The 24,804-nt window shown below is 37.8% G+C and overlaps 1 protein-coding gene across 3 annotated transcripts in view; it reads left to right on the forward strand.

Annotated features, from left to right (window-relative positions):
- The window catches only part of EEA1 (early endosome antigen 1), a 146,012-nt gene that overhangs the window by 9,714 nt on the left and 111,494 nt on the right, over positions 1-24,804 (forward strand). The window lies entirely within an intron of this gene.

The raw sequence follows: 24,804 nt of genomic DNA on the forward strand, positions 1-24,804 counted from the left end.
ATAACCTTCTCAGCATAGATATTAAGATATAAGATTAAAACTATAGATGCCGATTTAGAGATTTGTTTGAAATATTCTCCATGCTTTGAAATTATATTACATTCCTTTAATATTCTGTTTTTAGATGAGCTTTTCATTTTAACTATTATAATTTTCTTTTAAGTAGTGTCCTTTAAATAGTATTTTTGAAAGAAGAAACGAACAGTGTACTTATAATCAATTACAGCTCAGTCTTTGAACATCACCTAGGGTCCTAGGGTACTTTATAGAAATTCGGTTTCTGCTCCTCCTCTTCTTCCTCCTCCTCCTCCTTCTTTTTCACTAGCTTACTAAAAGGCATCTTTCTGAGGCTTGAAAGGGCCTGTAAATAAAACAAAACAAAACAAAGTTGCTCCAATATGCATGTATTGAAGATTTTGGTTAATGATGCTTCGAAGAATACCATGAGGCAAGAAGGTTGATCAGCATTTAGTACCTTAGGCAGTTTGTTGCAATTTCTTTCTTTAGGAACTTACTGTTATTTAATGGTAGTGTATTAGATTTCCTTTTGCTGGTAAATATCAATAATACTGCTAAAGAAAAAAATGGATTTAATTATTCCAGAATGGTAGAAATAGGAAGGCTTCTTTTATAGTCATCAGGTGTCTCTAATTTAAAAAATGAGGAAGTAGAAACTGAGCAAGATTAAGTGATTTAGCCAAGGCAACACAGTTAGTAGATGTCAAACGCTACTAGAGACTAGAGCCAAATTTTCCCAACTCCCAATCCATTATTCTTTTCCTGTCAACTTGCTGCCCTTTTTCCTCACTACTCAACTGATATGATTAGCACTATGCTAGTCACTGTGGAAGGTGTAGGAAAGATATGAGATCCAACTTCTGCCTCAGGGAACTTATATGGTTAAGTGCAAAAGTAAATGATACAGACAATGAAGGCTGTAGTAGTACAGAGGAGGACAGGTCAGAATGAACCTGTGTGGGTGGGAATCTTTCGGAGAAAATAGGAGCGAGATGAAGTTTTGAAGAATGTGTGTGATTGAGAGATGAACAGAAAAATTTCATTGCAGGAAGAAGTTACAGTGTAAGCAAAGACTCAGAGATGGGAAGGAGTTCATTCCTCCTGTCCTCCCTCCTTCCTTAACATATTGCCTTTCAACAAACAAATATTTATAACACTTGCTATGTGCTAAATACTGGGGATATACAGAGAGTAAACATAATTTCTGCCCTTAGCTAGCTTAAAACCAGTGACTTTTAGAGATGTCTATTTAGAGTAGAAAGAAAGTGAGAGAGAAATTTGCAAGGGTAGTGTCAAGCTTCATTGTGTAGCTGCTTGATTGTCTAACTCAGCATTGTGCAATGCAAATATGGGTCACATATATATTTAAAAATTTCTAGTAATCACATCTAAAAAATAAAAAGATGAAAATACTTTTAAAAATATATTTCCTTTATTTCTGAAATATATCTATAATATTTCAATATGCAGTTGATATAAAAACTATTGAGATATTTTACTTTTTTTTTTTTTTTACTAAAGTCTTTGAAATGCGGTATGAATTACACACTAATGGCGCATCTTAGTTTGGACCAACCAAATTTCAACTGTTCAGCAGACTCATGTAGCTAGGGGCTACTGTATTGGACAATATAGTTCTAATATATGTGTGTATATATATATTTAATTTATAACTTCTTGTTTGCAGCTAATTTCAAACTTACAAAAAGATGCAAGAGTAAAATAATAAAAGCACCTATATCTTCTTTATCCAGATTCATCTGTTATTAACATTTTACCCTGATTGCTTTATCATTTGCTTACTTCTCTTATCTGTTCTATTTCCCTCCTCTCTTTCTTTTTCTTTCTCTTTCTCTCTGTATGTATGTAATTTTTTTCCCCCCCTTAACCATTTGAGGATCAGCTATGGCCCTTCACCTCTGAATACTTCAATGAAGAATAGGAATATTTTCTTACATAACTACAGTATAGTTGTCAACTTTATAAATTTACATTGATTCAATTCACTGTCCATAATTCCAATTTTGCAGTTGATCTGATAATGTCCTCTGTAGCATTCCCTCCCTGCCACCCCTCCAGTACCAGTTATGGTTAGATATTATAATTAGTTGGTATTTAATAGATATTATATTTAGTTGTCATTTTGCTTTAGCCTCTTTTAGTCTGGAACATTTCCACAACATTTATTTGTATTTTATGACATTTTTGAAGACTACATTCCCCCTTCTGCCTTTTTTTTTTTCTTCATTAGAATGTTCCTCATTCTATTAAATGAGGTTTGTCTGAAGTTTCCTTGTGATTAGATTGCGATTATGCATTCTTGGCCAGAATACTGCTAGAGCATATGGTGCCCTTAGTTTATCACATCTGGAGGCCCAAGATGTCTTTCTGTTCTTCATAGGTGATGTTAATTATGATTACCCTGTCAAATGTCAATGTTTTGTACTATTTCTCCACTGTATAATTATTGTTTCTTTTCTTCCTTTTCAACTAATAGGTAGTTTATGGGGATACTTTAAGACCATGCAGATATCTTCCTCCCTATCAAAAAATTACCCCTAAATTTAGCATCCATTGTTAATTCTTGCCCGATCCATTCTTCCCCATGATGACTACAAAATGATGATTTTTCCCACTGTAGCACTTTCTCCGTACTTACCAATTGATCCTTGGCCTGCTCACCCACCCTTCCTTCCTTCCTTCCTTCCTTCCTTCCTTCCTTCCTTCCTTCCTTCCTTCCTTCCTTCCTCCCTCCCTCCCTCCCTCCCTCCCTCCCTCCCTCCCTCCTTCCCTCCCTCCCTCCCTCCCTCCTTCCCTCCCTTCCTCCTTCCCTCCCTCCCTTCCTCCCTTCCTTTCTGGTATGGACTTGTGACTTTCCTTTTTTTTTTAATGGTATATAAATTTATTTTGGTGCTCAGATTGTCCCAGGTTTGAACAGTGGGAGCCCCTTCAGCGTCACTCCTATGTCCTTTTGACATGCCCCCACCAGTTTTTTTGAGCACTTTCTTACTTTCTGGCATAATAAGGTCAAAGCTTATCTTGCACTGACCTGTCCCAGCTCTGAAATTAGCCATTTCTTTGAGAACACTTGGTCTGGGATGGCTTTACTTCTTGTTTCTTTCAGCAGACAAATCTAACAGAAATTTTGAACTTTATTCTATAAGCATTAGAAAATCAATAAAGTTTTATTAAGTGGTGAAATATACTTCGTACATAGTAGGAGTTTAATAATATTTGTTAAATGAATGTTGAAAGGAGTGTTTTAGGAAGACTAATTTGCCAGTGGTTGCATATGATATGTTAAAATCATAGGAGAGTATAACCAGAAACCAAATGGGGGTGATTTTTAATATTTTAGACACTAAGTAATTATGACTTTGTGTTAAGATGATGACAATGTGAACAGAGAAGAGTTGATGAATAGGGGATACCTTTTGAACCTATCTATTCCTCAAACATCTCTTATTTTATTTCTTATTTTTCTCTTCCTCAAACGTCTATTGTGGGCCTACCATATGCTATGGACACAATGATAGGTAAAACACACATGTTTAGTGTCTAGTGGAGGAGAGAGGAATTGTTCAAAGAATCTCATAAATATGTCATTACATACTTGGATGAGCACTAGGAAGGAAAAGCATGGGGAGCCCCAAGAGCACACAGCAGGAAGGCCCTAAACTAAGATGTCAGGGAAGGTTTCCCAGATTAGTTGCACACTTAAGTTTAATGAAATTATTACTAATTTATTGAAGCAAATTTATAGTTGCAGCTAATGGAATTATTTTTATTTTCTTTTGGTATAGATTTTTTTCTTTTTTTAAGCATGTTAAGAATAAAGAAGAGATTAAGACATAAAAGAATTAGGGCTAGAACTAACTTTTCTTCTCTAATCCCAGTGGTCTTTTGCTTGAGCTAAAGAGACAGTATAATTTAGTGGTTAAGAACACGAACTCTGCCTGCATGGTTAGCTTGGTTGGTTAGCGTGCCCCCTTGTGAAATCAAGACCAAGGGTAAGAATCCTTGTATTGGCCAGCCACCACCAACAAAAACCAAAAAACACGAACTCTGAATCTAGACTACTTGGGTTGATATCCCCACTTCATTTACTAGACTACCTGGGTTGATATACCCACTTCAAAACCTGTGTGGTTTTGGGCAAATTACTTGATTTCTCTGTTCCTTAGTAAAATATTTATAATAATAGTACCCTCCTCATAGGATTGTTGTGAGGACTAAATGAATAACTACATGTACATGTACTCTTATGATAGTATCTGGCACACAGTAAACTCATTTATAATGTTAGCTGCTGCTAATGTTGGTGTTTTGTTGTTATAATTATATACTTCAAATTTCTTCAAGGTGCACTTTTCTTATCCCTTTTTAAAAATCTTTTTTAAAAATCTTTTTTGGTAGATGAGGACTCAGCATAAGTGTAGACATTCATTTGACATACTGCTAAACATTTATTCTGCTCTATTGTGCTGGGGTTGTGGGTAAAAAATTCTTGAGGAGTTTTAATGGAGAAGACAGATACTTAAATAATTACAAAGCAATGTGATAAATGTTGTAATAGATACACAGAGGAAGAGTTTGTTAGCACAAAAAAAAAAGTAACTAATTCTGTGGTGAAGAGGGGTTTGGAGGTGGGAGATTGGAGAAGGTCTTGCAGAGTCTAGAAGTGACTTCAGGCAAGGAGGGGCAATGGACAGGAGGCCATTTTAGAGGCAGGGACCAGGCAAATGCAAGAGCATGATATAGCCTAGCACAGAATATGGCAATTGTGAGTATTTCTGCATGTGGATGGGGATAGTTACAACAGATAGCTTGAAGGGTTTTGGACCTTATACTATAGACAGTAAGTAACCACAGAAAGTTTTTAAATGATCAAGAATTTTTTTTTTTTTTTTTTTTTGCAGCTGGTATGGGGAACCAAACTCTCATCATTGGTGTTATAACACTGTGCTTTAACCAACTGAGCTAACCGGCCAGCCCTAAATGAACAAATTTGTAATAAGGAAAATCCTTCAAAAATATTTTCCCCAGATAATTTCTATAAAAAACTAATCAGTTGAATCATTCTTCTACCTAAAATCTGTTGATGACTACTCAGTGCCCACAGGGCATGTCCAGAGTTTTTACTTTGGGATACAGAGCCCTTAATGTTCTGGCCCCTTTACACCACTTTAGGCTCATCTCTACATACCTCTGTACATGCACTGACCTTGCCATACCTCACTACTTGTGTTTCCCATGACTTACCCTGTTCTCTCACTTGTCCACATTGCTCAGTTCAGGTGACACTTATTTTCTCCTCCTAAAGCACCCTGTACTAATTAAGAGAATGGGCTTTTGGAATTAGATCATCATTTAAGCCATGGACTTCTCCATTCATGAGTAAAGTCTTGTGCAAAATTTCAAGCTCTCTGAGACCTAATTGCTGTATCTGTAAATTGAGGATAATATCTATTTCACAGTGTTAGTGAAGGATCAAATGAAACAATGTTCATGAAACATTCACAGCAGTATCCAGCATTTAGTAAATACTTACTGTATAATAGCTATTATACTACATTTCTCTAGAAAATTTATTACGTTCTTTTTGTAATTCGTTTGACTTCTCTCCTACCAGAATGTAAGCTTCCTTAGGGTGGAGGCTTTGTTTTCTTTCTTAGCATGTCTAGGGTCTAACATATTGCTTGGTGTTTGGTGGTTTTTCATTAATACATCTTGACTACATGGTGGCTGTGAAGAGAGAATGATTTCATTAAGGGAGAGACCAGCTTGAAAGTTATTGTAGTTCCTAAAACTGTTGCCAGCTTAAAAGTTATTGTAGTTCCTAAAACTGTTGCGTATTAGAATAGTTTGGAATCCTCAAAAAAGAAGATTCTTGTGTCCTTCTATTGAATCAGAATTTCTGGACCTCTGGCTGTAGGTCTAGAGGATGGTGAAAGCTTGAATTCAGACAACAGCTTTGGGGATGGAGAGAGAATAGATTGAATTTCAAGAATGTTGAGATGGAATTGATAATTGACTTGTGAGTAGTTTGGATAGCTGAGACGTTGGTGGAATGGACTAAGATTAAGGATACAGGAAGAGGAGGAGGAACAGGTTTGGGGAGGAAGGTGAATGTGAACTAGATGTCTGGACATCACAGTGGAGATATTCAGTAGGCAGGTGGAAATACAGGTCCAGCACTCAGGAGACAGGGGGAGGCAAGTGTTAGGTATGTGTGGATGTGGAAGAGAAGTCAAGCCAAATAAGGACAGGTAAGTGCCCACTGAATGGGGATTTAAACCTCCTTAAAACAGATTCAGTTGAAAGGGGGATTTAGTGTAAGGTTTCAAAGTGATCCAAGAACAGGAATTGCTGTATAGTTAGTTGGATTTTGGGGCAGTGGGACCTAGAATGGTGTGAGTAATAGAGGCAGCTCTTCTTTGTCTCACACTTTCCCATGGACCGCTGGCTTCTTGGGTCTGCTTCTGTTCTTTTCACTGATGCTTATGCGGTATGTTTGGGTCTCCAAATGCCCCTCTGGCAAGTGATTCTACATGCCTCTCACCTTAGCTTTGCATAGCCAACTTGCTTAATGTTTAATTTCCCAAATCCCAAGAGAGGAAACTAAAGTATTTTTCTCATCTTTTCTTGTCAGGTTATTGGTAGATCTCTGGCTGGCCAACAGATTTACTTCCTCTGTTAGGTATCCATTTCTGGTCTAGCTTACTGAGGTTGGGGGTGGTGGGGTTTTATGACACTTAGATTCCCCCTTCTAGGACTTTTGGTACCATAAAATACATCTTTTACAGATTATTTGTCTAGAAATGAGTTTTACCATGGCTCAGAAACAGTGGTAGTGGTTCTGATTAGGTTCATTTAGTTCTAGGATCCATCAGGTTAGTTCAAATAATAGGTTAGAGATGGTTATAAGGATACACTCGGCAATAAGAGAGATGGAATTACATAGAAATCCAAAACCAAAAATGTCATATGGGGCTGAGCCTGTGACACATTTTTACTAGAAGCCTTTGCAGGATTCAAGGCTATGCTATTTGGGACCTCCGTGACGGGCTTTGTAGATTTTCACTGTAGAATTCAGCTGTTAGAGGACTCAGTGACTCTTTACATGTTTGTGTTTCTTATATCTATGTACTTTTGTTCCTGCTGTCAACTAATTTTCTTACCCTCTACTCTAGTTTTTTTCTTAATAGCTTCTGCACACTTAGAGTCCATGGTCTTTTGAAACTTTGGCTGGATTGTAACTTCAATTTGCTCAAGTCTCTTAGGTTCTCTTACTTTATCTCATGATTGCACTGTGTGTTTTTAATGCCAGTTTGTGCAGCTAATTGATCATTTCTCTTTATAATTTGCAATTCAAAAGCCTAATTATGGGACTCAGCTCGTGCATTGGGACAGATTTTTTTTTTTTTTTTTTGGCTTCTGGGTTATTTTATTGGGTGCTAGCTCACTTGTGAATGGCTGTTCTTGAGTCTAGGTGATTACATCTGGTCAATTGGCATTAGGCATGGGGTATATAATCTGGCTGTTTTGGGCTGTGTTCTCAAAATAGGCTATGATAGTGCAGCTTACTTTAGGATGGATCGTGGGCATTGCATGCCCTATGATTGATTGACATATTTAGTACAATAACATGAATAATTTAGTTGAGTAAACATCTATTTATGTGTTACATGGGCAATAGTATGCTTTTCCTCATCTCAGATTTTAGTGTCAGTCTATAGTTAAGTTTTACATACATATGCTAATATAAAAGTTTCTTCAGAGTCTCAGTGATACTTTATTTGGACTTTATTAGCTAAATAATGTTTGGAAAATATGTTAAGAATTCCTACCTTTGCTCTGGCCGGTTAGGTCACTTGGGTAGAGTATGGTGCTAATAACAGCAAAGCCAAGGGTTCAGACTGGCCGGTTGCCATAAATAAATAAATAAATAATCCTACCTTTATACTGTGCTATGCCAATATACATTGTCATGTGGGAAAGATTAAGTGGTAGATCCACTATGCCCACACAGATGTTGTCTTGAGATCACTTCTCAGTAAACCTCCTAAATGCAGGTTTCAGTCTCAGAGTCTGTTTCCTTGGAAACCCAAGTTGTGACAGGTATCTACTATTTGGATAGTCTTTCTCAGGGATTTTTGCATCTTAGAAAATGATTATACTTAGGATGGATTTTAATTTTTTGAATTTTGTGTTCTACTTTGAAACTGATATTCTACGTATCTTTTATAATAGGAAACGATAGCTAGTTGATTAGAATTTCTGTAAAATTATAATATGCTGTGTTTTCAAGTCCATTTGCTGGAATTTTGAGCATGGCCCACAGATGCTCTATTCAGGAAATTTTATCATCAGCACCTCTCTATGTTCCCTAAATAGTTTTAAGACTTTAAAAAAAATGAAAAGTGACTTCTTCTCAAAACTATATTTTTGTGTTTGTCTATCCATGTTTGATGAATCAAAATACCCTATTCTCTAAACTTGTCTAAAATATGTAGATTAGCATTAATTATGTTAGGTATTTTAAGAACTTTTATTCCTTTACTTAATATTAAGTTATGTACTGGCCAGCTGCTGAAAAAAAAAATTATATTATATTTATAAATTAAATTTAGTTCTTAGTAACTTATCTAAAATTAATTGTAATAGTCTCAGTGTGTTTGCCTTAATTTCTTTTTTTTCTCACTTGGGTGCTTTTGAGAGGTAAATTACTTTCATGTAACTATTAATAACCAATAACTTAAGTTTTAGAGTTCTGAAAATGACCATAAGAGAGCTAAGCATAATATAGAGATTGAAAATATGTTTGACTTAGTTTCTGTGGATATACTTTTAAGTTAGCTAACTTAGGATCCAAATGAATCATGGAACGAGAATTTTGGAACTGGAAGGACCCATGAACTTGTCCTGTTTCTATAGTTTGTCAATGAGGAAGTTGAGGTTAGAGAAATTAAGTGTCTTGGTTGATATCAGAGAGATGAATGAAAAACATTTTAATGTTGTAGAGAGAATATTGGATTGAAACCTTGGAAACCAAAGTTTTTTTTTTTTTTTTTTTTTTTTAAAAGATGACCAGTAAGGGGATCTTAAACCTTGACTTGGTGTTGTCAGCACCACGCTCACCCAGTGAGCTAACCGGCCATCCCTATATAGGGATCCGAACCCGTGGACTTGGTGTTATCAGCCCCTCACTCTCCCGAGTGAGCCACAGGCCGGCCCCTGGAAACCAAAATTTTAATTGCAACTCTACCATTAATTAGCAGAGTGATGTCTACCATTAATTAGCAGAGAGATGAAGCCAGTTATTCTTTGTACAGTTTAGTTTCTCCATCTATGCAGTGATATAATTGGAATAGATAATTTCTGAGTGCCTTCCAGCTTTAAAATTTTGATTCTAGGCCTTTTTTGGGAAAGGTATACTTAATATATTTTGTGTCTGCTGTTTATAGTGTATCTACCACAATGCCAGGTACTGATTTAAACACTTTACAGTTATTATTTGTTTAATTTCATAATAATTCTATGAGTCTGACATTATTAGCTCTACTTTATAAATGGGAATTTCAGGCTTAGAGAAATTAAGTAAATTTATAAAGCTTTTTAATGGCTAGACTGGAAATTGAATGCAGGTCTGTGTGACTCCAGCTTCTGTTTTCTGAGTCACCATACCAAGATTTAGGTGGGCTTTTGTTTTTGGAGCACTTGATAAACCCTGATGAAAATAAGAGCCAATTGCATTTCAGTAGGTGTATGTCTCTGACCCCTTTCTCATAGTATAGTATTGTATACCAGTAGGTTAGGCACGAAAGACTTAGGAGGCAGAAGTATACTGTATGCTGGAACTCGAGAAATTTTAGAGAGGAGTGGTGTCAGATGTAACAGGAGGGATAGTCTCTTAGAGCCCACTTTGAGAGACAAATTAAATAGGGATGTATTCAATTCAGCATTAATAATTTAATAATGCAGGTGACTGTATTCACTTGTTCATTAAAGTTGTAGATGGCTCTAGGTTAGGTGAAATTTCTCATGCTTCAGAAAATAGGAATTGTACTCAGCTAAAAGCTGAGATAAATGGGTTAGGGTTAAATGTGGTATACTTGTAAAGAAGCTTACTACTGTACACAGTTTTATGATGGATTGAAAAACATCTATGGAGTTATATAGAGAGTTCTATGGTACCATAGGTTTTCTAGGTCAAGGTCATATTATTGCAAAAGCCTAAGTAAAGCTACTTCAGGATCTGATATTGATCAGGATAGATTCAGTTTTAACATGAAGGTGAGAAATGAGAAGGAACTCTGAGGACAAAAAAAGTAAGTAGCAAAAAATGAGTGATGAGACAAGTTTATAAGTGTTAGGGGTATGATGGTGATTAGAATGAAGTGTGTTAGTTTTCAAAATTGAAGATTTAGACCAAGAAGAAAAGGACTTAAGAGACAAATTATGAAGTTTGAGGCTAAGAGCTAGGAGTTGAGATTGGGAGTACAGAAGGTATAAAATTAAAAGAAGACATCTTCCCTAATAATCATTGTTAATATTTTCTTGTGTATTCTTACACAATTTTTTGATTGTTAATATTCATTAACATTATACAAACGTGGTCATACTCTTCATATGAGTTTGCGTTTTCCCCACTTAATATAGTTTACAGATCTTTCAATACCAGCATTTTGAGAACTACTACTATTGTTTGCTTATTTTTATTTTTTATTTTATTTTTTTTAATTTTTAATTTTAATTTTGTTGGGTGGTTGGCTAGCTAGTACAGGGATCTGAGCTCTGGACCAGCACCATGCCAGCACCACGCTCTAGCCAAGTGAGCTTACTGGCCAGCCCTGTTTGTTTATTTTTAATAAGTACTGTTGAGGGACAAAATTACAACAAATTTAAAGATCTTAATTGGACTTTTTTTTTTTTTTTTTTTTTGATGTCTGGTGGTACAGGAATTGAACCCTTGACCTTGGTGTCATCAGCACCACAGTCTTAACAAAGTGACCTAAGGGCCAGCCTTTAAGTGGATCCTTTCCTTGTTAGGTAGGGATTAGGAGACAGAACAATAGAAAAATAACTAATTATTTGTCATCAATTTACTTCAGGCTATTTTTTTTGTGTAAGGAATAAAGCAGAGGGAACTTCATTATCATGTCTATTGAAGATTTAAACTAGCCTGTCTGGGAAATTGGCTGTTATCTCTTTTTACTCATTTCTTGGAAGGTCAGACCACAATATAGTTTCGGTTTGGAACTTAGCAGGGGTGGCCATTTTGATTTTTAGCCTGGTCTTTTCAGGCCTAGTGTAGGAACTTAGTCCAAAACAATGGCATCCTGTAATTTTTATTTAATGCTACATTATATTCTATTGTATGGATTATCAGAATTTAACTAGTTCCCTATCGAAGGGCATTTAGTTTATTTCCAGTTTTTCTGTTATAAACAGTGCTGCAGATAACATGCTCATACATATATTTAGGTGGTACTTTTGTAAATTTGTCATTGGATAATTTCCTAGTAGTCGCTCACAGAGTATCTAATTTTTTTTTTTTGCATTTATAATAAATAAATTTATTCTGCTTAATTATATTAGAACACATTCAGCCAGATGAGCTAATACTAATAATATCACACATTTTTGTCAGCAAATAAAGAGATTATATATTGTTGGGAAAATAGAATAATCAGGCCCCCTCCCCTCGAGGCAGGTTGTGTGTGGGTGGAGTTAGTACACCTGCGCGCATCACCACCTTGGCTGAAGTTTACTGCGTCAGCTGGCCACCGCCACATGCAGTCATGTTTTCCAACCTACGGCTTCCAAGGACCTGTTTTGCCAGTTACTTAGCTCATTAGACCTGTGTGTGAAGGGGTCTGGTGACCCAGCCTGACATGTGAAGGGTTTGTGACCCAGTCTGGAATGGTCCTGAGGAGTCTGTGAGCTCCAGACCCAGCCCTATCTCGACAGTTGGCCCAGTCGGTGCAGGATTTCCAGCAGGTAAAAGAGCCCAACAACTGGCATGGTCATGTAGCTTTACAATTGGTATCATGAACAGGATTAGTAGCTCTACAATTGGCTATGTCGACAGGATTCTGACATTAGTCCAAGTTGGAACACCACCATTGGCTAAGTCGGTAGGATTGTGATAAGAGCAGAGCGCTACAATTGGCATAGTCGGCAGGATTACGAGGCAAGTAAAAGTAGCTTTACATCTATGAAATACAAACATATTTAATTATATGAAGGGTGCTTCAAACAGTTCAAGGAAAAATAGAATTAAAAGATAATACGATTCTTTCCATGAACTTTTTAAAAAAAATGTTTCGTTTTGTTTTTATTGGTTATAAATATTCATGGGGTACAAAGCAAATTGTTACCACTCATGCCTAAGATGTGATGGCCAGATCCATACTGGCAGCATTTCTGTTACCACAAATAGTGATTATACCCCCTGTCCCCCACCCAATTATCTCCTCAATTATCCCCGACCTCCCTTCCCATCCCCTTTTTCCCACTCCACTTTAAATTTTTTTGTGCTTATTTACACTCTCACTAACAGTGTTTGAGAGAGCTGGTTTTTCAACATGCTTTCCACCAATGAGTATTGTCAAAGAATAACAACATCTTGATTTTACTCTAGTACCCTCAAAATCAGATTGGTATTTGTCATTAGCATTCCAGTTTGTTTAACTTGAAAAGTTAAAAAACAAACAAAACAAAACAAAACAAAGAACTGGAATGATGCTGATCCTGATCCTACAGTGGCTTCATTAAGCCTTTCTTAATGTATGAAAAATCTTATGTATCAGTGAATTTGGTCAATATATTTATTGTGGTGAATACCTCATTTTGTTTAAGGCTTCCCCTCAAAAAAAGGTTTCTCTCTTTTGTGGATAAGATATGACATTGTATCTATTGTATATAATTGTGCTATTCCTGTATGATAAACCACCTTCCTATGTTAGCTTAAAATAACAACCATTTTATTTGCTTTTGGTTCTGTGGATCAACAGTTTGGGATAGGCTTAGCTAATGGATTCTTCTGTTGGCCTCTCCTGGAGTTACTTATGCAGCTGCAGTCATCTGGTGGCTCAATTGGAATGAATGGTCTAAGGTGGCTTCACTCATATTGCTGGTTATATCTATTGGGCCACATGTGTCCAAGGGTAGCCTGGGTTTATTTGGTAGCAGAAGAGTTTCCAGAAACAAGAGACTAAATTCCATTGTGCAAGCAGCTATCAAGTCTCTGCTTGAATCTCATTTGCCACTCTACCACCAGCTAAGTCAAGCCTTATGGCCAACCCAGAGTTGATGTGAGAGGATTACATAAGCGAATTACAAGGGCATTAAAACATAGGAGTGATTCATTGATGGTCATTACCATAACAATCTACCACTGAGAGCATTTTCTTTTTCCTTGTATTATGAGTAAGTGCTACAAGAGAAGTGTAAATAAGGGACATAGAGTTTAAAGGGCATGTTACACAGCACAGGTCCAGCTGCCTGCCCTCTTTCAAAAGCAAACCAAGTTAAATGTTGGTGAAAATGGAAGTCAGCTTTTATCCAGGAATACTGGTGACCTGAGGAGAAATGTTAGGCTAACCCATCTTTCCAGTAAACCTGAAGGAGAATGGCCATCTCAAAGCCTCAGATGTACTGAAGGGTTTTTAAAGTGGGGGGCTGAGGGAATGGAATATGGGAAATGAAAAGCAGGAGGGAGGGGCACGTGAGCCTCTGGGGCTCCATGCAAGGAGCCAGGTACAAGTTCTCACCAAGGCTCCACTTAGTTTCTGTTCCTGTCCTGCTGGAGGGGTAGAATCAGCATAGCTTTACTGCTGTCTTCTTTGGTTTCCCAGTGTCTAGATAGCATGTGCAGTTCTGCAAGTTTGTAGCTTCAGGGTGGCTGAAAAACAACTTTACATTTATGCAACGAGTGTCATCTTTCCCCATAACCAAGCTTCAAAATATCAAATAACCATGGGAAAATAAAAATATATGATAAGAAAAAATAATGTGTCCTTTTAAAATTTGCCTACAGCCCATGCAGTTTTAGGTCCCAACATGATTCAGTCCTGCTCACTCCAACAAGTAGAAAGATTTCTTATCTGAGCAGGAGGATTCAGAGGTTTTATGATGTCATTTGAGTTGAAAAGACTGATTTCATCAGCATTTACAAAATGGTGATTTTTTAAATCTTTTATTTCTTCTATATATGTTAACTGAAATTTTTTGTAAAGTACTTTTCAACATCAACTAGGGCTATTTGGTTACCCCGAATTTCTTTTTTTTTTTTTCTTTAAAAAAGATGACCGGTAAGGGGAACTTAACCCTTGACTTGGTGTTGTCAGCACCATGCTCTCCCAAGTGAGCCAGGGGCCAGCCCTGGTTACCCCAAATTTCAGTGCATACTGAGAAGGCAGGAAAAATGCTTAATTCTTTTCTTTTAGTTATTAATTTTTAGAATAAGAATTGGTGCTTCTCCAGTGATGATAACTGAGGTTTGCTTAGTTGTCTTTGACTTTGTTTCACTGGGAAAACAGAACTCATAGGTTTTTTTAATAGACTTTATTTTTTAGTGCCATTTTAGATTCACAGCCAAGTTTAGCAAAATGTACAACGATTTTCCGTATACCCCCTGACTCCACACATGTGTACTCTCTTCCACTGTCAGCATTCCCCATCAGAGTGGTACATTTATTACAGTTGAAGAATCTACATTGACATGTCATTATCACCCAAAGTCCAGAATTCACATTAGGCTTCACTGTTGGTATTGTATATTCTATGGGTTTAGACAAATTTACAATAACATGTATCCACCATTATAGAATCATACAGAGTAGTTTCACTTCCCTAAAATTCCTCTGTGATTTTACCTATTCATTCCTCCCTCCTCCTTCAGTCTTGGCAGCCACTGATCTCTTCACTGTGTCCACAGTTTTCCCTTTTCCAGAATGTCATATAGATGGAATTATGCAGTATGTAGCCTTTTCAGATTGGCTTCTTTCACTTAGTATCGTACTTTTAAGTTTTCTCCATGCCTTTTCATGACTTGATGGTTCATTTCTTTTAAGCACTCAATAATATTTCATTGTCTGGAGGTACCACAGTTATTTATTCATTCATCTACTGAGGAACATCTTGATTGATTACGAGCTTTGACAGCTATGAATAAAGCTGCCATAAACATCTGTGTGCAGGTTTTGGTGTGGAAAGAAGTTTTCAACTCATTTGGGTAAATACCAAGGAGTACAATTGGTAAGAATATGTTTAGTTTTGTAGGAAAACCCCGGTCTTCCAAGGTGGCTGTACAGTTTTACATTTCCACCAGCAATGAATTCCTGTTCCTGTTGCTACATTGATGCCAGAGGAGAGGGTTTCTGGAGGCCTGATAGCCAGCTTCAAACCCCTCTGTCCTCTTACCAGTTCTCGACTCCACCACAGGAAAGAATTCTAGGGCAGAGTCACAGTAGAAAGTGAGAACGGGTTTAATGTAATGAATAAGAAATACAGATTTTTGCGGAGTGTGGCCTAGTTCCAGAGACTGAGCAGGGCCCACACCAAGTTTAATACAAAAGTAAGAAATACACACTCAAAGTTTAGTACAGAGTACAGGCTGGCTCGAGGAATGAACAGCTGCTTGCTGAAAGTTAAGTTTGATACAACAGAAAGCATACCTCAGCCTTCGAAGTGTGGCTTGGTCCCAGGAAAGTCAGCAATAACCACAGCAAGTTTAATACAAAAGTAAAAAAATACACATTTGTAGATAAAGAATGGGCTGGCCCCAGGGTGGAGGGCAGCCTGCTAAAGGCAAGTTTCATACAAAAAGAAAGAAATACACACCTCCGGCCAAGTGCAGGCTGGCTTCAGGAGCATGAGCAACTGCCCTGCCTTCTTATGGGATTCAACTTATAATTTCGCCATCTAATACATATTCATGATATCTGATGAATATTCAACTAAGGGGGTGGTTCCTAGCTATGCAACATAGCCTTACACATGCTCAGTTGTTCTCCTTTTAGGTCATGTTCATTGGTCTAATCCTATCACATGTACCAGATGTATTCAAGAACATTCTGTGCTCTTTAGCATCTCTAGTGGAAAGTCATTCAAAGGATAAATTCCACTTTACTAAGCATACTTAGCTATTAGGGTTATATAACCCCTTTCTACTGAGCATGCCCAGCTGCTTGATTTGCATAAGCCAGCCCCCTAACGTCTCAATATCCCATGTTGGTGCTGAGGAAGATAGATCTAACAATCAACAGTAACTTCTCTATGGGAGGGCCTAGAGGAGGAGCTTGAGATCTTGGGGAGTGGCTTGAAACTCAGGAGTGTCCTGAAACCTGAACCCAGGGAAACTGAGTACCTCCTATCTCAACACTTGTTAAGTAAAAATTATGGGAGGGCATCGTTTTGGACTAAGTTCCTGTTCTAGGTCCCAACAGAATAGACTAAAACCAAAATGGAGTCACCCTTGCTAAATTTCCAGTCACCAAAGTAAAACGAAGTAATCAAAGTAAAACTAAGAGAGATAACAGCCAATTTCCTTAACAGCCCAGTTTAAATCTTCAGCAGGTATGATAATGATGTTCCCTGTTTTAATCTTTACACAAAAGAGATAGCCTAAAGTAATCTGATTATAAATAGTTATCTTTCTATTTTTCTATCTTCCTGTCCCCACCTTACAAGAAAAGTAACTTTGAAATGACCATTTGCTTTTTGTTTGTTTCTGCTTTCTTCAGCCTTTTTCTATGAAATCAACCTCCTTTGATCAGCTGATTGGAACACATTCTGTTTTATGGAATACGCTTTGTCTCGAATTGCAATAAAGACAATTGGGATCTTTAACTAAATTTGTTGTTATTTTGTTTGTTCTTTGACACATCCTTGGTAGCGTTTGGTGTTGTTGGTGTTTTTTCTGGATTTTGGTCATTCTAATAAGTGTGTAATGGTATCTCATTGTTTTAAATGGCATTTCGCTGATGACCTATGTGGGACATCTTTTCAAATGCTTATTTTCCATCTGCATGTCTTCTTTGGTAAGATGTCTGTTAAAGTCTTTGCTGCATTTTTATTTTTTAATTTTTTTTGCCCCATTTTTAAATTGGGTTGCTTATTTTCTTCTGTTGAATTTTAAGAGTTTTTAAATTTATTTTTGTTAATAGTCTTTTATCAGATATGTCTTTTGCAAACATTTTCTTCCAGTCCGGCTTGTCTTTTTATTCTCTCTCTCCTCCCCCTATTTTTTTTTTTTTTTTTGTGGCTGGCTGGTGTGGGTATCTGTGGCACTAGGCTAATGTCAGAATCCTGCCGATGTTGCCAATTGTGGAGCTCACAGACCCCTCAAGCCCATTCCAGACTGGGTCACAAACCCTTCACACACCAGGCTGGGTCCCAGACCCCTCACACGCCAGGCTGGATCACCAGACCCCTCACACGCCAGGCTGGGTCACCAGACCCCTCACACACAGGTCTATGAGCTAGGTAACTGGCAAAAAGGTCCTTGGAAGCCATAGGTTGGAAAGCATGGCCATGTGCATGGCAGTCATCTCAGGCAGTAGTCAGCCAGCCTGCTTCACAAACTCTCTGCACAACACAAGAATAGCAACAAAACTAAAAGGATACATTGGCACGCATGTGCACTAGCTACACACACACACGCACACGCGCACACACACGCACACGCACACACACGCACACGCACACACACGCACAGAGGATTTGCTTACAAAGAAGGTGCTGAACCACACCCAACCGGACCTGAGGCAAGGGCCCTGACCAAACCATTCTATTTTCCCAACAGGATCCAAACCCTTGACCTTGGTGTTATAACACTGCATGACTTTTATTCTCTTGACGGTGTCTTGCAGAGCAGAAATCTTTGGTGTCTTGCAGAGCAGAAATCTTTAATTTTAATGACGTCCAGTTTATCAATTCTTTCTTTCATGGATTGTGCCTTTGGTGTTTTATCTAAAAAATCATTGTCAAATCCATGCTATTTAGATTTTTTCCTATGTCCTAGGGTTTGTCAACCTAAAAAAAGACATCAGAGAAAATACATTTTAATATAATGAATTTATTCAGGAGTATGCAGAAAGGATTATAATCCAGGATGCACAACTATGGCAAGTCACAGGTGCACTGGAAGAGGGGAGGGGAAAGGGAAGCTTTCATTTGACAAAAGGGTGAAGTTTACATGAGCTGCTTGGAAACAGTTTATTGGTTCTGAAAGCTTAAAGCTGGAGTTGGCATTGTTACCGACAGACCAGGCTCGGCATGCCCTCTCGCATTAAACAAATGACCCAAAGTCCAAAAGTTGGTACAAGGATTGGAAGGTTTATTCAGATTACTGGCACTCAGCTAAGTGTCTACCCATGCAAACAAACAAAGAGAAAAGAAGAGCAGTGGGGTCCAGTTTATCCTAGTCCCAATCGGCAGGGCCAACCTATTCTACTGACAGTAATTGATAAAAGCAGTTCTCCCCACTGTTGTCAGCACAAAGAAGAAAAGTACTGATTAGATTTAAATCTGAGAAACAAAGCATAGCCAGGAGCCCTCCAGGGTGAACCCATACTGAACAACAGTAGATGGCTCAGAAAATCAGAAGCAAAGCATAGCCAGGAGCCCTCTAGGGTGCACCTACATAGTAGTGGATACAATCCAACCAAACAGCAGACGAGGACTCAGAAAATCAGAGAAAGGTAAAGATAATTTTACCGGTTTCCAGACTTCCAGTCACTGGGTGGCGTGAGAGTGGATCCCACCACTCATGAATCCCCCGTCAGGGGGAACCTGCTCAAGCAAGATCTTCATGGTGTAGGACTGGCCTTCCCACCTTTGCTAGTCACCTGTCAGGGCAAGCTGCTGCCAGCCAGAGGGAGCATGCTTCTCACAGGTTGAGAGGAGTTTAAGCTGTAGTTGTCTGGCAGTCACCCTAAAGAGGAAGAAAAGGGAAAATAGGAAAGTAAAAGAGAATAAAGCATTGCCTTGTCAGAATTTAGGCCGGCGTAGAGCTCTTTTTACCTGCCCGTAATCTTGCCAACTGGGCCAATTGTCAAGTTAGGGCTGGGTCTGGAGCTCACTGACCCCTTAAGCCCATTGTCTAGACTGGGTCACAAACCCTTCACACACCAGGCTGGGTCTCCAGACCCCTCATATGCAGGTCTATGAGCTAAGTAACCAGCCAAAAAGGTCCTTGGTGCCGCAGGTTTGAGAGCATGGCCATACAGAGCAGACGCCTGAGGCAGTCAATGCCTGCCAAGCTGCAGCACAGCACAGGCGCACTAACACAACTTATTTACAAAGAATGTGCTGCACCACCCCCAAATGGACCTAAGGAGAGGGGGACTGGTTAAATTATTCTATTTTCCCAACAGCCGGGGACTCCAAGAGAGATTTACCAGCAGCAGAGACATGGGAGAAAAATAGTCCCAGTGGCCACTTGCCTTTTGCAAGTAGAGTCTTTTTGGTGCCCAAAGCTTTCCAATTTTCACCAGTGATTAAATTAGGCTCTCGGATTCCAAAGTCATAGAAATGAACAATGTACCCAGTGGTAAAGCAAGCAATGCTTTATTAAAAGAGGAGATAGACTTATGCATAAGGGGGTAGTGACAGTACCTAGCCCCCCGAGGGGAGCTGTTCAGAGGCTTTTATAGGGAAAGGAGTTAAGGGGTACAGGCCAGCGTCACTGGAGCTGGTCCATTCTGTTCTTGGTTGCATCATGGGTGCATGGTCAGTAGCTCCAAGATGGCAGTAGTGTTCATTGTCACCCCAGGAAGGTCATTGTAGCAGTCACCTTGATGCTTTGTGCACAGGTGGGAATTCCTAAAGGGGTCTTAAGGTTAATCTGTAACTTTTACAATTATGGTAAACAAGCCTTGGGGAGGGGTTTTGCAACTCAGTAAATGTTTCCTCTCTTATCTCAGTCTATTTTATTAGGGCAGCCCATGGGGTAATTGTTTGCCCTGAGGGTTTCATGATGGAGCAGTGGAAAATTAACAAAGTGTCCTCTGCAGGGAAAATGGAGTCAGTTTGGTTAACAGGCCTAGGCTTACTCTGTTTCAGTATCATTATTTTTTGTGGAGATGCTGTTGTTTATTAGGAAGTATTCTTTTGAGAGCATTGTATCTGAATTGCTGCAGTCCTAAAGAATGTCTAGTGATAAACCTGATTATAGAAATATGTGCATATGTGTGAAATGGAGGTTGTGAAAAGCATGACATGCATGAAGGATTTGAAGGAATTTCTTGTGGGGTTAATTTTAGAAAGTCCTTAAGACAGTTTTTATCTCAGACATGTAGGCACAAGCTTTTCTTCTTTTGTTTAGGTCTGACAAGAGTGATTTCATTCTGGTATATGCATCTTTATAGTTTTGTGTTTTACATTTAGGTTTGTGATCTGTTTTGAGTTAATTTTTGTGGAGAGTGTCTAGATTCTTTTTTTTTTTTTTTTTTTGCATATGGATGTCCAGTTGTTCTAGCACCATTTGTTGAGAAAACTATATATTCTTTATTGTTTTGCCTTTGCTCCTTTGCCAAAGATCACTTGACTAATCCATGGATTTTTATATATTTTATAAACTCATGGTTTTATATATATTAGTGTGTTTCAATCAGTTGCGGCCAATGTTATTTGCTGATGTGCAAATTATCCCAGCTTTAACAAGTGGGAGTACTTTCATGGTGACTCTTGTCATTTTGAAAAGATCCTGTTAGTGTTTAATAGTGTCCTTGTATCTTGACACAACAATATGTCTCAGGTTTATCTTGTAAATTTTCTCCCCAGCACCTGGAATTAGCCATTTTTCCAGAAAGTCCTGGTTTCTTTTAATAGCGATTGCTGTTTAGAGACCACAGTATGAGCACTTAGGGTGCTCATTCCTTCTGGGTTGTCTTTGCTTTTAAGCTTTTGAGTGATAAGAACTAGAATATATATATATATATTTTAAAAAGTGAAAACCAAAACATTAGTTCAAATTTAAGATTATAAAATGGTTTTTATCTCTTTGGTTCTATATCTTTTTTATCTTGTATTGAATATCTTGATTCTTAACACTAACATAATTATTTATTTCCTAAAATATATATAAAATAGCTTTAAAATAAAAATATTAATGTTACTGTTAAGATTATTGAATGGATTTTAATTTCTCTCTTTTTAGCAGTTCTTTTGTCCTTACACTGTCTCCCACTAAGAGTATGTAATCAGAACACTGTGTTCTTAGATACTTGAAATAATTACTTTCACTGTGTGGTTATACTATCAACATAATATTCAGTTAGTGGGTGAGTGAGTAAGTGGGGAAAAACACAGTCTTTCGTCTATGCTCTTGCTCACCAACAATTAACCGAGGACAGACTTCTGACTTCTGTGACCAAATGTGTGGAGATTTCTCCCCTCTGACAAGCAAGGCAGCAGTTCTTCTGCAGACACCATCTGCATGTCTTCCATAGTAACTCTGATGTGTCAGATCACACAGGTTATGGTCTCTGTCCCCAAGATTGCCCCCACTTCAGATGTCAGTTGCAAGCATAGACCTCTTGAACTTCTGACCAACAAACTATAAATCGGGATTCCCCCACCCCCTCCTTGGGTTCGATTAGTTTGCTAGAGCTCCTCACACAACTTAGGGAAACACCTACTTACATTTACCAGTTTATTACAAAGCATATTTTAAGGGATACATAGAAATAGCCAGATGGAGAGACATATAGGGTGAGTTCTGGAAGGGTCCTGAATACAGGAGTTTCCTTTCCTGTGGAGTTTCCCATGGAGTTTGGGTGCACCACCCTCCCAGTATGTAGATGAGTTCAGCTGCCCAGCAGCTCCCTGAGCTCTGTGCTCTGCTCTCAGGTCTTTTATGGAGACTTCATTGGATAGGTGTGATTGAAGCATGGACACTGTGTATTAATGTGATTGGACAGAAAGGGTATGATCTAATACCAACAGACGGGGTGGAGAAACCCAGCATGGCCTGTTTGTTCAGGTTCTTCTTGACCTCTCTGTGCAACACTCCTTGCTTCTGGACATGGAACAGGACCCCTCTGGAATGCAGGTCTTAAGATGTACAATCAGTAGGTCAGAGGATTTTCTGCCTCAGGGAGAAAAAAGAGCAGGTGAAAGGAGGACAGGAGAAGGTCAGAGAGTAGCATGAGCCAGGAACCATGGAAACCAATATATGAATATCATAATGTTACAGTTAGTTTTTCTAAAAATGTTTTGATTGTGATAAAATATACATAAGATAAAATTTCCATTTTTGTCATGTTTAGGTGTACAATTTAGTTTCATTAAGTGTATTCACATTATTGTGCAATCCTTACAACTGCTATATTCATATCCAACTCTGTACCCATTAAACAGTAACTCTATTTCTCCCTTCGCCTCCCAGCCCTTGGTAACCACTATTCTACTTTCTATGAAATTCACTATGAACTTGACTATTCTAGGTACTTCATATAAGTGGACTTATATCATATTGGCCCTTTTGTTTCTGGCTTATTTCACTTACCTAATAGTTTTTAGCTTCATCCATTTTGTAGCATGTACCAGAATTTCTTCCTTTTAAAGGCTGAATAACTTTCCATTGTATGTATATGCCACATTTTGTTTATCCATCCATCCTTTGATGGTCATTGGGTTTTTCACCTTTTTGCTATTGTGAATAATGCTGCAGTGAACTTTGGTGCACAAATATTTGTTTGAGTTTAGTTAAGTTTTAACTGAGATTTTTGATAAGTGAGTGTATTATTAAATAAGCTAGAGAACATAGTGGGAAGTGAACTTTCTCTGGGATGGTAAAGAGTTGAGATGAATGAAGAGTTTAGTTTTGGTTATGATACATTTGAGGTATTCTGGGAAATTCATTACTTGATATCTTAGGAAGCAACCAGAAATGTAGGTGTAGAGGTATATACAGAGTGCTAAATTAGGTCATTGTTTTATAGTCCAGGTGAGAGATGATGGTAGCTTAAATTATGGTAATGATCAATGAGATGGTGTAAGGAGGATAGATTCAAAGTTTATGTAGGCAGTTGAATTAACTTGGTGATTAGATGTGAAGGTTAAGGAAGAGAGAAGCTGGGAAGTCCAAAATCAAGGCACCAGCAGATTCTGTGTCTGATGAGGGCTGTTCTCTGCTTCCAAGATAGCACCTCTTGCTGTGTCCTCACATGGTAGAAGGAGCAAAATGGAAGAACAGCTCCCTTACACCTCTTTTACGAGGTCGTTAATCCCATTCAGGAGGTCTCACCTTCATGACTTAATCATCTCCAAATGGCCCATCCTAGATCACATTAGTGATTGAGTTTCAACGTATGAATTTGGGGTGTGGGTGGGGAGGAATTGGATACATTTAGGCCACAGTAGCATCCTACAACAACGTTTATTCAAATATTTTTGTAAAAGTGAAAATTTATTTTTATTAACTTACCTTTTTGGGGGGAGGTTTATCTATTATTAACTCAGCTTCTGCTTGTTTGCTTTGTTTCATAGAGTGGTATGGGATTGTACATTTGCTTATTAAGCATTTATTACATCTTTTCTGTGTGCAAAGCACTGTTCTAGTTATTATTTTAGTCAGTTTTAGTGCTTTGAAGGTAGGGAAGATTTAGATATGAGGTTCTTTATGTTTAGGAGCAATTTTGGTAGGTTGTGAAACTGATTTAAGAATAATTTTCCTACTGACATTTTTGTTCTCTTTCTGCTTGATCTTCTCTAGAGTGGAGTCATATATAGAAAGTTATGGGGTGGTATGCTGAGAGTTTGGAAGATCCGACTCAGTGTATCCCAAATATTAGAAAACGTTTTTTTATTTATCTATAAAATATTTGTTTCTTATATACCACAGGTTGAATATCCCTTATCTGAAATGCTTAGGATCAGAAGTGTTTCAGATTTTGGCTTTTTTAAGTTTTGTAATATTTGCAGAATATATACTGGTTGAGCATCCTTAATCTAAAAATGCAAAGTCCCAAATGCTCCAATGAACATTTCCATAAAGCATCATGTTGGTGCTTGAAAGTTTAGGATTTTGGAGCATTTCAAATTAGGGATGCTCAACCTGTACTAGATGTTTGTTTTATTTCTGTTTTCCTTTGCTATTAGATTAAGATTTTCAGTCACAATTTGAAGACATAGCTGTTGGTTGTTTTGGATTATAGCAGAGCCATGATGATTCTGACATGTAGATTATTTAACATATTCAATAAGCAACTAGTCTGAAATAGATCAATCACATATTTCAAAGAAACTTCAGGTTAAAACTTCTATAACAGTGGTATTTTCTTTTCAAGGTGTTACATACAGTAAGCAATGATAACTTTTTTTTTTTTCTCTCAGAAAAGAGCTATTCTTTCTCAAATTTGTGTTTGGTTTGTTACCAGTTTTTGCAGAGACTAATGCTGCTTTAAATTGATATTGTAGATGTTGGTAGTATGAATCTGTTTTTATATTACCAATAGTCTAGGGTATCCTATATATCATATTGCAGGCATCTGTTCTTATTTGGCTGAGGTAAATCTTTGAATATCATATAATTTTTTTCCTGTAATTTCAAATATTGGTGTGATGTTGTGTTATAATAAGAAATATAAGCATCAAGGTCAAGGGTTTGGATCCTCATATTGGCCTGCTGAGTAGTCTGGGCAAAAACAAAGTGCAACCCTAACAAAGCCTGTAGCAAGTTGAAGTTGATCCTATTAGTTGAGTTCTTATCTGTGAAAGAGATGAGAGTACTGCTTTTATGCTGAGATCCTTAAGCGTAAAGAGGAAGTAAAA

This window comes from Cynocephalus volans, chromosome 12, assembly GCF_027409185.1.
Source record: "Cynocephalus volans isolate mCynVol1 chromosome 12, mCynVol1.pri, whole genome shotgun sequence".
In the NCBI taxonomy this organism is placed as follows: Eukaryota; Metazoa; Chordata; class Mammalia; order Dermoptera; family Cynocephalidae; genus Cynocephalus; species Cynocephalus volans.